Below are 13625 nucleotides of genomic sequence, written 5' to 3'. Positions count from 1 at the left end.
CACAACATGCATAGGCATGATATCAATTAACGTTTGAGTGGTTTTTATGCGTTTAAAGCTGGAATGATTTTTCGGCGTTATGAGTGTGAGTGCGTGAATATGCATAAGAATCTCAAGCGTCAATTTTGTTTCCCGCATTCGCACGCGAGTTTATTCTCGCAGGGAGGCTCAATGATTGATATTTGAGAATGATTTTCCGAACACTGGACTCATTGTAAACAGCTTTAGTCCGGGAGTTAGAAGGTGATAGCTCTATTGCAGATCCACCAACCTATTTCAGAATGTCTGGAGAGTCACGCCCATTCCGAGGTTACTTTCACGCACAATAAGCCCCGCATGTATGCATCACCGTTATCAAATGGATATTGATTACACACTTATAAAAAATCATGTAAATTTAAGTGCTCTGAGAGTGATATATACGAGCGTCAATTTTTACATAAATTTGAGTCATAACAGACGTGAAATACAGCTCAATCAAACTTACTTTTCGTCAAGCAACGAACTTTTCAGTCTCGGAGCACTTAATATTACATGACATGTTTGTTTACGTTTCATCTTTTATGTCAAAGATGGATTCCATCAAGTGTAAAATTACTTATTTCTAAGTGTGTATATATACACACTTAGAGGTTCGAAAATATTTTTTTCAAACGTGGCTTGTATTTAGTTTAATTTTGATATTTATTTATTTTTTTTTTAAATAATTGGAAAGCTCACAGATAAAAAATTTGAATTTTAATAGTGATGTAAACATTCATTCACGTAAACTTGTATTTCATTTCATGCAACCGAGCCACTTGTAAACAATGTTGTATACAAAGATGGGCTTTTGTATACAATATTTGCTACATTGCATGAAATGTCTCAGAACTTTACATGATTTATAATGTAAACTTATATAATATGTGACGCTCCATTTATGTGCATCATATTGAACAGAAATTTACACTACTTTTTGGAACTGTGCTCTCACCATATTCTACTCTTCCGCCGTCGTTAATTGCTTCTTTTGGAATCCCTTGGACTTTTTCTCTAACGCTTCGTATTTCATTCCGTGCTTCCTTCACCAGCAATTTCCTTCCGTAGATCGTCCGGCTTCCGGATCATTATGCACTTGTAAATTAACCCAAACGGACACGATTCAACAGCGTACATTAGAAAATTCAGCGGAGATCTGCTTTTTCGCAACATTTCACGGCGGCGGCGAAGGAAGAAACAAACCCGGTTTGTTCACTCGCGGTAATCTTAAAAACTCTTTCGATCATTTTTTTAAATAACCAAACACAGCACTAATAAACACACGCGAAATTATTGAAAAAGCTTTAAGGTGTCCAAAATGCACCAGCTAAAGGACTTATTGCACTAAATTTTCAATAAACTTCTCAGAAAATAAAGCAGCAGCAAATTCAAAACACGTCAGTTTCAATGCACGGCCTACCTCGATTCTTGTACTCATTTTTAGAACTGGTTCTAAAATGTCAAAAAATGAGTATTTTCGTATGGGTACTTTTTCCCCTTCTTTGAAAACCTGTTCTGGAATAAAAATGACTAAAAGAGATGCATTATTGATTCAGTGCAAAAGTTACGGTTTTTTTTTTAAATCGCAGTTATATTTGGCTGGAGTAGAGATTTCTCATAAGATTTGTGCATGTGTATACGAATAGGATTTATTTTCTGAAAATGGAAGCCCTCAAAGACCAACTGAACCCAGAAGATTGTGGAAAACTGAAGGTAGAATATTTTTCGTTTATTTTTATTTGTCTGTAATTCATTCAGCATTATCTTGTTTTGTTTCCGGATGCACTGTGTTAGTTTCAAGTTATCTGAATCCTGTTCCATTACGGTGCTGGTGTGGCTCAATACATCTTTCATTTAAAGCCTGTTACACACCTGTGACATCCTGTGTGTGACGGTCCCATGGACATACAGGTTCATTTTTATGTCACAACCCCAAATTCTTTCTATCATCACAGTTCCTAATGTTTAAAAAAAAGCGGAGCTCTAGGATCAGGATCGTGGATTTACTACTTTTACGGATGATCCGGATCTTCCGATGGCCATCTGGATCCATGACCCAAATTCATTCTTATATCACAGATCCTAATGTTAAAAAAAATGCGGAGTTATAGGATCAGTTTCATGGATTGTCCACTTTACGGTTCCATGGCCATCCAGGTACATGTTTATGTCACGACCCCAAATATTTTTTTTTATATAACAGTTCCTAATGTTTTCAAAAAAACTGCAGAGCTCTAGAATCAGGTTCACGGATTGACCACTTTAACGGATATTCCGGATTTTTCGATGACCGTTCCGTTGTCTCCAGGATCCATATATAGAAACCATGACTGTATTCTGGCTAATTGGGAACACTTTTTTGGCCTACTATGTTCAGAGCGATTGTAGTTAATATTAAAGTACACATTTTCTTCAAAGACACTATACCAGATCAAGTCTTCTGTCAAAAGTGATCGTCAGTTTTGCAGTCTTTTAGCCCAAACTTTCAAGCGTAGCATTTCAAAATGGCGCAAGTACAACCGATAGTGTTTCATATCACTTTAAAAAGCATATCAAGAAGTACATTTAAGCAACTTTTGGTGAAGGTAATTTTTGTTGTTTTTAAATAAATTCACTTTAAAAAAAAGGGGCTTTCCCAAGTAACAATCTAAATGCTTGGAAGATTTATTCTTATTTTATCATTGTTTTATCGTAGCATCCTTTGCAGCCTGTGGTTGCATTACGATTTTGTGTGCTTGTCATAAAATCAGGCCGTCTAGTCATCTATAAAACTGTTTTATGATTACTATATTAAAACTCAGACTTCATAGTTTTAACGGTAGCTGTAAGGTGGTTCTGTATCACTACTTATAACTGCAGAATAAAACCAAAACAAAACATACAATTATTTTTTATGTCATACTTGTTATGACCGATATAAAACTTGAAGCAGTCTTAGACCTTCACTAAAGCCTCATTACAACTATCACCTTTATCAGAGGCCTAAGATTCACAGATAAGAAATAACTACAACAATAACAAAAAACACTCTAAAAATTGTTACCAATATAAAAAAAAAAAAAACAAATCTATTCAGATACATGAAATGAAAACCCCTTCAGTGCTTTTGAACACGATGAAGATGAGACGATCGCCAATATGAAACTCCTGGAGGATCTACAGTTATAGGCTCCCTGATATAACATAAGGCACGGTGCGGTGAAGGAGCTCTTAAAATATTGAACAAGCGGCTTTCCGATACACTTCCGAAAGATCCACGAACCCTTCTTAAAACAACGCAGACAGTTTCACTAAATCCGGTTGGAGATGGCCAGTGTTGGCATCACGGATTTAAACCTTGTTTTGAAAAAGCTTTTAGTGAATCCAATAAGCATTTCTTGCATCTTGATTACAAGAGAAAATAGGAGAATCACTTGGAATGTTGACTTTTTGACAGGTTTCCATGGTTTTTGTTTTGTATTGATTCGCTGTACCGAATAAAACCAGCAAGCTAGTTATAGAGCTTAAATATAACTTAACGCTCTCAATTTGGACTACGAAATGCTAATATACATCCATTAGGTTTATGTTATGCTATAGAATTCCAATCTAGGAAAATATGTTATATTAAAGTATTTTTAAGGAGTAGCAAGTTATAACGTAAAAAATCATATACAATACATCTTTTTTATATTTAAATAATATGTGACTGGTTATTGCTCAACAGTAGTAACAGTTTTGTACTAAATAGATAATCTTTTAATGACTCTTTAATGCATAGTTCTAATGCAGACACATTAAAAATATTCCTATATTTTGTATTCATATGGCGTACTAAATGTATGCTCCTATTTGGTATAATAATCACCATAAATATTGCACGGCATGCTGCGAAGCATATGCAAATTGGTTTAAAATTGTCGTCTGATTTTCAATATACAATAATATCAGCTATTATTACCAACTGACAAGGATCATGATTTCACATCAAACATCGAAAGACTAAAACCACAATAAAATATTTCTCAATATTAACTATCATCCAAAAACCCCAACTTAAAACCTTCAAGGTTGTCAAAATGTTTTGCGTTTCATGTTTTATCAACTTCTTCAGGAGCGATTTATGCGGCTGTAATATAGTTGTATGGTAGTCATCAAAAGGTTGTTACAACTTTCTGACCTGGAGGAGGTTTTATGTTTTCTTTTTTAACAACCACGTGTAGAGTGTGATAAAACTGACATAAAACCTATGCTCCTAAGGTAGTTTGCATATCAAGTTTTAATGATTGCATTAAAACTGGGCCCATTGGCTATGACATGGCTGTATAGCGGTTCTCAAGAGGTTGTTAAAGCAATGTGGTCTTTAGTGAAGCTTTTATAATTTGGTTATATCAACTGCTATAAAACTTCAATAAAACAGAAAATGTTGCTTGGGTTTATTCCATTAATCTACATTGTTCGGATTTCTTTCGAGTATTAAAGAACCAGATCGATGATACATGTAATATTTTTTCAAGTGCTTTCATTATATTAACTCCAATTTTTATTTTATCAGTGATCCGTTTGGCCGATCTTACTTTTCTTTTCATGAACGGAGATAAGGTAACAAATTTATTTGAATTTGCAAAGAAAAAGTTTTCTTGAGCAGAGCTGGAGAGCAGGAAGCTTACCCTGGTGATGCTGAAGTTTCAGAAGCTTTGGCGGGCAGCTGGAAGGAAACCTTAACGATTTTTTTTATCAACAACGCTTGGCTTCAAGGAGAATTTATTATCGATGTCCTTTCACCCTCAAAAACATTCGTTGGCTATCCTTCCAAGCCGTTCAAAAATGCATACGGGAAATCAAAGAAAAACAGGGTCCAATCTCTTCTCAATCAACCTTCGGCAGAAGAAATCTCGTTTGCTGCAGCAACATCTGTAGCCTCCACAGGGTTTCGTAAAGCCGTAAATTGATAGGAAAAATAGCACAACACCCCGAGACGGCAATCGAGTTACAACGTTCAACAGATCGATCAAAACACGTTTGAAACTCTTACAGCTGAGGAAGCGCTTGCATTCTTATGCAAAAATGAGTTTTCAAAGGCTCAGTACCTGAACATCCGTCAGATGAATATAATCAAGGGCGTGGACATGTACCCAGTTTATAACAAATTGGTTGAATCTAAGAAGCTATGCTATCCTACAGGTATTTTGAACATAGAGTCAATAATATTGATTAATACATACCTATATAACGATATATTAGGTCTCGATTCATTCATCTGTTGCTGAAGTGCCTTAGCAGGAATTTGTGGAGCTCACCACGAAACGCCTTTTTGAAATCATGATGAGCAGAGCGATGTACCAAAATGTGGTACCATTCGACGGGTATACACTTATCTACAAATGAGGTTGTGATGGGAGCAGCAACCACGCTATAAATAAACAATGTTTTTTTTAGTAGGACGAAGATGAAGAGTTACAGGAATACAGTGATTTCCATATATTCGCGATCTCATTCGTTCCTTTCCTTGATATTCACAAAAGAGTCCGAGTTGACAAAACGGGAGGTTTAGCTTATGAATACGCAAATACAAAATTTGATGAATGTGGATGTAATCTTGGAGAACCGATCTGTTTGTGAAAAACCCCAAATGATGTTCACAATGATGGATACAAAAGTCGTAAATTATTCAACCGGAACGAACTCTCAATCATACTACATTTGTGGAAGTTTTGGAAAATGTTTTATCGATTCCAGAAGCGACCCAGATTTTGATGATCCAGCCAAGTACAAATTCGGGTTTTCTCCTCTGCATACATATATTAGAACGATGGAAATGGTTCTGAAAGTGTCGAATAGACTGACCTTTGATAAACCTACATGGCGTGTAAGCAAGGGAAATTGAGCGGCGAAAGCTTGATAAATGGAAGTTCGAAGCGGATTTGTTAGAAATTTTCAACATTATATTTTTGTTTTTGAAGATGTAAGATTGTGCCAGCTATTTTTTGTCCTTTTTAACAGGATTACGCATCAGTGCGCCTATGCCTGGTGGCGGAAATTCTTATGACGGAAACACCACCCGGAAGTTTTCCGTGAATGGAAAGCTGCAGCAAAAATTACCGGTCTCAATGAAAATCTGTTGAAGCGATTTCATATTCTACTTACTGTAAATAACTGTATGTCGAAGATTTATTATTTCGTTTGAAATTTATGCTGAACAGGCTAGAGTCTAATACCAGAATTTATACGATTAGTATGCGTTGTCTCCAACAGTGCACAAGTTGCTAGTCCATGGGGCTGGCATTATTAAACACACGGTATTTCCCATTGGAACGTGCAGCGAAGAGGTTCAGGAGACGAGGAATAAATGCAACCGGAGATATCGCAAGTTCCACTCCCGAAAATTCAACAACAAAGGTTAATATTACGGATGTATTCAACAGATTGCTTTCTGTGCAATCGGTTGAATACATCCACCATCACAGCCATCTGATTCTGAGAGATAAAGTGCGGGTTGTGCTTAAAATGACTGAAATTAGATCTGAATCCTATATTCAAGATTCCCTCAAATTGGAGAGGATCCGGAGAAAACTGGCTAGTTTATCTTCAGATGAGAATCCATTAATACCAATAAACTATGTGATTCACCACACTAAGCGCCACAAAGAAATGGCTTTGAGGAGCTTACATCGTACCAAGCCTGATATATTTACATTCAACAGTCGGCAAACAGCGAGGTGCGAAAGAGTACCCGCGCCCTTCCATGCTTCCATGCAGAATTATGGGATTATCTTGGATATTCATGGCGGTATAAAAAATAAAACCACACAAGGGCGAAGAAAAGCGTAATCATACTCGTGAGAAAGGAAACATGGCGGCATGGTTTCGTCCGCCCGGTGCCGTACTTAAATGAGCATCTTGTATTCACAATATTCGAGAAGTGATATTCAATCGTGTTTTTAGAGACAACCATGTTCCCTACAGAAAACATCCGACGACACCTCTACACTGCGTCGGTCAGCATCATGGTCAATGTTATTTTTAAATTAATTAAGGACAATATTTATGAAAGCACGCGTGTTCACGACAACAACACCGGCGTGGATTAAAGTTATTTAATTGGGAAATTGCTGGACAAGAAGCTACTCGAAGTGCGAATCTCCCATCAGTTTTTTTCTGTCTTCGTACCCACTGAATGGATTTAGCTTGACAGGCAATCGATCAAGTATTGTCGCTTCAATGTCCTGCGTGCCAGCAGCTGCCGTTTCGGTTATTATACAATCCAACAACAACATGCAGTCCGGCATTAACTCACCGAGCACCATTTGCATAATCTCAATTTATAACAGTCTCATTTTTTAAATTGGTGCAAAACCACATCGATGGCACGAAGAATCCCGTGCGATTTGGCTGTCCTCCTTCTGACAGGAGGTTAATATTTACCAGCAGCAGCAGCAGCAGGAGCTGAAACTGATCTCCCACGCGTGCCGTGTCGTACGATGAATGCAATTTGTCAGCGGAGTTGCTCTTCTTTTGCCGGGGGAGGACAAAAGGACGCCACTTAGCGTTGATTACCAAGAATAACAAAAAACGAATTAATCCACCACCGGTGTGAAACAACCCATCTTATATTTTGGTTTGAAAAAAGGACTCCATCACATCTAAGACTTCAAACTAACAGAGTTGCGGATACTAAGTACTTATTTTGACAGCCAAGAGTCTTTTCTGTGAAGCCAAGAGTTCTAAGAACATCAGGAAAGGTTAAAGAACATTATCGAAACTCTACGAAATCCAGAAAAAAAGATATGAACAATGATATAAATTTGAATGTAGCTTCTATGAGCGGTCGGGTCGTTGGAGGAACAACTCTTGCTCTATGCTAAAGAAAATTTGTTGCAATATATTATTCTCTTTTACGATATGAAATGTGAAAGCGGACACGGGCAGGGAGGAGGGGCACAAAAATGAGAGTTCGCCACCTAAAAATATATCCTGCGTATGGCTCTGTCTGTTCTATTGCAGATATTGCGACAGCGTTGATGCTCCGTTCATGCTCATCTATAATACGTAGTGAAACATCGATACTACATGATGTAGTAGATAGAGTTAGTGTTGAATAAATAATGAGTAGAATCGAGTGAGCGTGAAGCGTGATATATTGTGTTGCTATTGTCGTGATTTTCGGCAGGCCTGTCGGATGCCTTCACAAAATGGTGGTGCCAGGTGTGGGATGTCTCAAGTCCAAGGGAGCCTTACTGGGTGTCCCACTGCCCAGTACTGTCCGGATGACCACTGCGTTGTGATTGCAGATCGCTTTGGGGCCGTGAGGTAAACTCAAGGAAACCCTCAGCTGGCTGAAGCGTACTGCTCACCGTTCGTCGGCCACGGAATATGACACGGCTGCTGCTTTCCTCACCGTCCGTCGAGAAGATCCACCACGGAATGTGGCACCGTACGGGTATACTGGGAGTCCGCTGGATGGGGATTTGAATACACAAAACCAAGGTTTTTCTACGGCTGGAAGTTTCCCTATATTCAGTTTGAATCCTACATGTCTTCGATTTTGACGATCTGCATCCATCCCGCGTGATAGAGACACGCTTTCTATCAGATCGTAGGTGCCTGGTGTCGTGAACTCAGATCGAGGTTGCAAGCCTCGATCTTTTGTCACTGGAACGACGCCAGCCAAACCATCCCGCGTTGATCAGCTACGTCCATCCGCTTTAAAATTAGACACAAGAATGCGAGACGAGCAACTAGCCAGCCTGAATCAGCTCGATGAACCAGTCATCCATCCTTTTGCACTCTTCTAGCCCAGAGCATCATAACAATCATTTGTTCTATCTCCCTCGTCTGATGTCTGATGTCGTCATTGTCGTCTCGAAGCCGATCTTCGTTTTCCATGACACGAATCACATTTGTGTATTCGGAGCTTTCCGAAGCTCATACTCAACTGCTCTCGGCGCGTATGAATCGTCCAGTTATGTCATGTGTGTCGACTCCCAGTGTTGCCAAATGCACTTTGACGACTTCACACGAAATTAAAGTAAATTAATTTTTATTTTATATCAACCATATCACATACACTACACCTGGTACATTTCGAGACTAATTATTTCGCGTCTCTTTTTTGTTCCTACGTGCCTCATTCGTGTCACATGTGCTGTGTCTCATGAGTCAAGCTCAGCGAGCTCCAGGGAGATCGGCAGCGTACCTACGTCCTGCGTGCATGCTAAAAGTGGCTGGTTGGTGATGGAGTAGTCATGTCACATTCTCGTGTTGCTGGTACAGCTGATTGATTTGAATCAGTTGGTATTCAGTTTTTGAGCGTTGAGAAATTACGGTTTTATATAAGTATTTCAAGCGGAAGATTACGAACCAATTACCGGCGGAGTTATTTGTTACCGATCCATGCGCACGGAATTTTCATCGTTCAAAATATTGATTTTGCTCCACCAAGTTCAAACAATTTCAAATCAGCTCCTGATCATTCTCACAAAATTTGATCTCATTAGGATGCAAACTCATTCTGCACTTGGCCCTTTGTAGTTTATGTGGGAATTGAAAAATTGAACGTTAGGATAATTAGCTATAATAGGACATAATGGGACAAACAATCCAGGCTATTATGTCATTAGGGCAAGATGCAGTGTTGCCCTGAAAGCAGCCGATCAATCCTACCAGAAAGTTATCAACTTTGAAATTAATTAATAACTAATTTTCTTGAAATTCAATTGAAAAGTGGTTTTCAACAAAGTTTTAGCTGGGAAAATTTCACGTAAGGGGGGGGGGGGGCTCCGATGGACAACTTTTCTTATAGTAATTCCCATATAAACTTCAAAGAGGCAGTGCAGAATGAGTTCGCCATCAAATTAGCAATTTGGGAGATTGATCAGCCTGATTTGGAACCGATTGAGCTTGGTGGATCAAATTGAAACCATTATATTATGAAAAGATACTTTGCAGCTGGCAGCGAAACAATAGTTCAGAGGGCCCTTTAAAACAATATCTTCGTTATTGAAATTGATTCGAGTGACTTCATCCAGCAGTATTTTCAGCCTGTCAAGCTGTAACCGATAACATCACTAGTTAATTCAAACATGTACTTAAATTTGAGAACTGTTCAAATATATTTAGAAAAAAAACATGCTGTGTTGGTCCAATCTAGTAAAGGGTGTACCGTTTAAAATCCACACACACACACACACTCAAATCGCTCTAACTTTTGATCGTTTTGGTAAAATTAATTGAACTTTTGCGTAGACATAGTTTAATGGGTATGGTAACCTGAAAATATGATGAGAAGTAAGAAAACTAGATGGTAAGTTTTGGGATGAAGCCAACATATTTGTCACACTCAACAGTCGGTATCTGAATCGAAAACCATGTTTTCCAAAATGTTTATTTAGTAGGTTGAATATCTTTAAAGCTCTGCGGAGCTGAAGGACTAAGCAAATATTGCAATGGAGATCTAAATCGGATTCGTATATTTTTTGCTCGAAACGCATCGAATCTCGACAGATCCGCACCCCGTTTCTGCCGAGGATGCAGGGCTTCGTTTTTGCATGCTTTATCGGTCTCCTACAATGCATCTACTGGCTTTACAATGCACTTACAGTCACTTCACCGGGATACGAACTGCTATCCTAGTTGCAAGGAATTTTGAAGTTATTCAAGAAACTTCGCGGATCTTCAGGGAACTTTTTAAAGATTCAGGAAACTTTCTTGAATTGTAGATTTTTTTAAGTTCACCTTACTTTGTAGAAGCTAACCGAACTTCAGTGAACTTCGTAGAGTTTCATCGAACTACTTCGGTGACTCTTTTTATACGCACCTGAAAAAGTTATATGACAGCAGACATTTCATACACCTTGCAGCTCGTAATTGACAGTATGGGCTGAATGAGGCTTTTCATGCTGTCGCTAATGTGATTAATAGCGCTTATGCTTTGTTTGACACTAATGTTCCTCTAACTATTTTCACTGGAACACTGTCCTGATTTTGAATGTTTCTTTGGGATTATTTTAATATTTTGTTTTATGCATTAAGACAAACATATGTCAGATAAATCATGAGCTAAATTTAGTGAAATTATTTGAAGTTCTGAGATCATGGAAAAGTTCATAAAACTTCGTAGAAGTGGCATCTTTATACAAGCTAAGGGATCTCCGTAGAAGTTTATTGTTTGATGTCAGGGAACCTCTTTATTATTCAGTGACCTTTTTTAAAACTTCAGAGAACTTCGATGAAATCTCATGGACTCGAAATAGTTCAGATAATTCCGCATAAATTCAAGAAATTTCTTAGACTTCATAGAAGTACAGGGCATTTTGAAAAAAGTTCAGGGAATTTCGTAGAGATAGACGACTTCAGGGATCTTCGTTTCAGTTTAGGGAACTTCATAGCGGTTTGTCAGAAATCTTAAAAAAACTCAATGAACTTTCTGAAGATGCATATAAGTAACAAGATATTCTTTCAGATATGCCCCCTAGACAGCCAAGAAGTATTAAAATACCAGCATTGGCTAATGTTCTTCTGATCTGAATGAGAGAGTTGCTAAAAAAGGATGACCTAAGAATGTGCTTATGTTTTTGAATATCATATTTTTTTCAAATTGATCGATCAACTTTCAACACGGTATTTTCCAAATGCATGGTTTAATATACTCTGGCAATCCGGCGAGCGGATGCGACAAGATTTTGAATCATATTCCGGTGCTGCACCGATTCTGGTGGCAACATGGTGATTTGTTTGGTTGATCTATTGAAGGTTGTAGCGATGGCTGTACGACTTTCTGGTCAACCGTTTGTTGTAGCGAGATGGTGACGCTTTGTGGAATTGGTCCCGATACTCACTGTTGGTATACAAAGGCAAGGTCGCCCATTATCGAACCGAAGAGGTTATTTCTTCTTAGCGATTAAGATGCCATCGAAACCCGCAGAGCAATGGTCCTTGACGTCCATGTATAGTTGACTCAGAAGCCACCTAGATCGTACCGTGCCAACCAGAAAACGATTTGAAGGAACGGAACAAAAGGTCGGTAGACTTAATAATTGGAATTGTAAATATACCACTGCACTGGTCTACATGCTTATCTGAGTTGAAGAAAAAAATGTTCTGCATAAAATTCTTCCACCCAGTGACTTTCCATAACATTGCTGCATTCGTACCATTCCGATATAATCTATTCAAATTACGTAACATCCCTTCTAACAATGCATACCAGTTGTGTTGCCGATGCAAGGTTAAATTACGTTGAACATTTGTAAACGTCTTGCAACGGTCAAATCCCCGTTCTAAACAATACACTTTTTGAAGATTTTTTGTCCATTACATATTTTGAAAATAACGTGACAAAAGATGTTAGTCATGCAAGTACATTTAAGTGTTGAACCGGAAAAAAATAAACAAAGAATATTCTAATTGACCGGCAAATGAATGGCTTTGGCTATTAGAGGATTTCAAGAATAAAAGCACTGCAAACATATCAAGACCAACAATTGAAATGGCCTCAACTCCATTTTGTAAACAAACCTTGTAAGGTAATTTTCTCGGAAACCGAAACCTACATTCACAATCCTAAACCACAATCGGGTAGAGGAGAACCCGACCTGTTCATTCTGTTGTTTTGCCTTGGCGGACTTCGGTTCGCGAGAAAATGGCCTTACAAGGTTTGTTTAGAAAATGGAGTTGAGGTCTTTTCAATTGTTCCAATTGTTCCTTCCAGAACTTAGAGCTCTGCTGTTCTAGCATTAATCGTAGCACATGAGATGAGGCACATGAGATCAGCGCGAGCCTCGTGCACGCCAGGATTTTTGGGTGTCGCATTTGTTTCTCGCTCGTATCTTATTCTCGCGTGTCTCTTTCTCTCTCGTCACATGTTGTTTTCGTTGCGATGGGAGACGGTTTGTTGAGAGTCTCGGCAGCACATTTTTGCACGCACGAGGAAAATGTAGCTCTGGTTTTGGTACAGAAGAGCCATATTCTGCTTCAATAGGAAAATTGACAGGTTGCTTTGATGTTCTGTCAACATTCAACTTTCAAAACGTGCTTCAGTAATAGCAAAGACGTCATATCAAGAAGACTGGCAACTTTCAACTTGATTTGTTGTCTTCGGTAATAGTAAAGCGTAGGCATTCAAGATCAATTTTAGTTCAAAACGTCATGCTACCACCTTAAAGCACTTAATATAATGTATCTTCTGAAAGAGCGGAAGTGGTCAACAGAACTGGTTCATTTCAATAAACCAAACGCCTCAGATCCATTCAATGAGAAGAGCAATTTTGCCCTGTTCTCAAGTACTGTCATATTCCCTGAAAAAATCAACGCAATATTCCTCAGATGAAAGGCCGCAGCACTCAAAACACCCCATAGGGGTTTTGATCTCATTTCCGTCCTACTAAGCACAACCCACGCTTTACCTCTCTTTTTTGAACGGGTTTGACGAGGGGTTTGATCAAAAAATGGAATATTTCTGTTAAAAATGACTTCTAAATTCTAAAATCTTATACTGCTTCTTGATTCGAAATTCGTCCTACGAGTTTCAATTCCGTCCTACAGCATGGAGCGCTTCTTTTGTTTTGAGAACAATGAGCGTAAATATTCATACAATGCGCTCTAATAGGATTAATGTTGTAGCGAAT

General features: G+C 38.4%; 1 protein-coding gene across 5 annotated transcripts in view; it reads left to right on the top strand.

The window, feature by feature from the left end:
• Positions 1–13625, top strand: part of LOC135710455 (monocarboxylate transporter 2-like) — a 603423-nt gene that overhangs the window by 550562 nt on the left and 39236 nt on the right. The window lies entirely within an intron of this gene.

This window comes from Ochlerotatus camptorhynchus, unplaced genomic scaffold (genome assembly GCF_037179485.1).
Source record: "Ochlerotatus camptorhynchus isolate MF236.1 unplaced genomic scaffold, CSIRO-AGI_Acam_v1.1 ptg000383l, whole genome shotgun sequence".
NCBI lineage: Eukaryota > Metazoa > Arthropoda > Insecta > Diptera > Culicidae > Ochlerotatus > Ochlerotatus camptorhynchus.
This window is presented reverse-complemented; position numbering and strand designations above follow the sequence as displayed.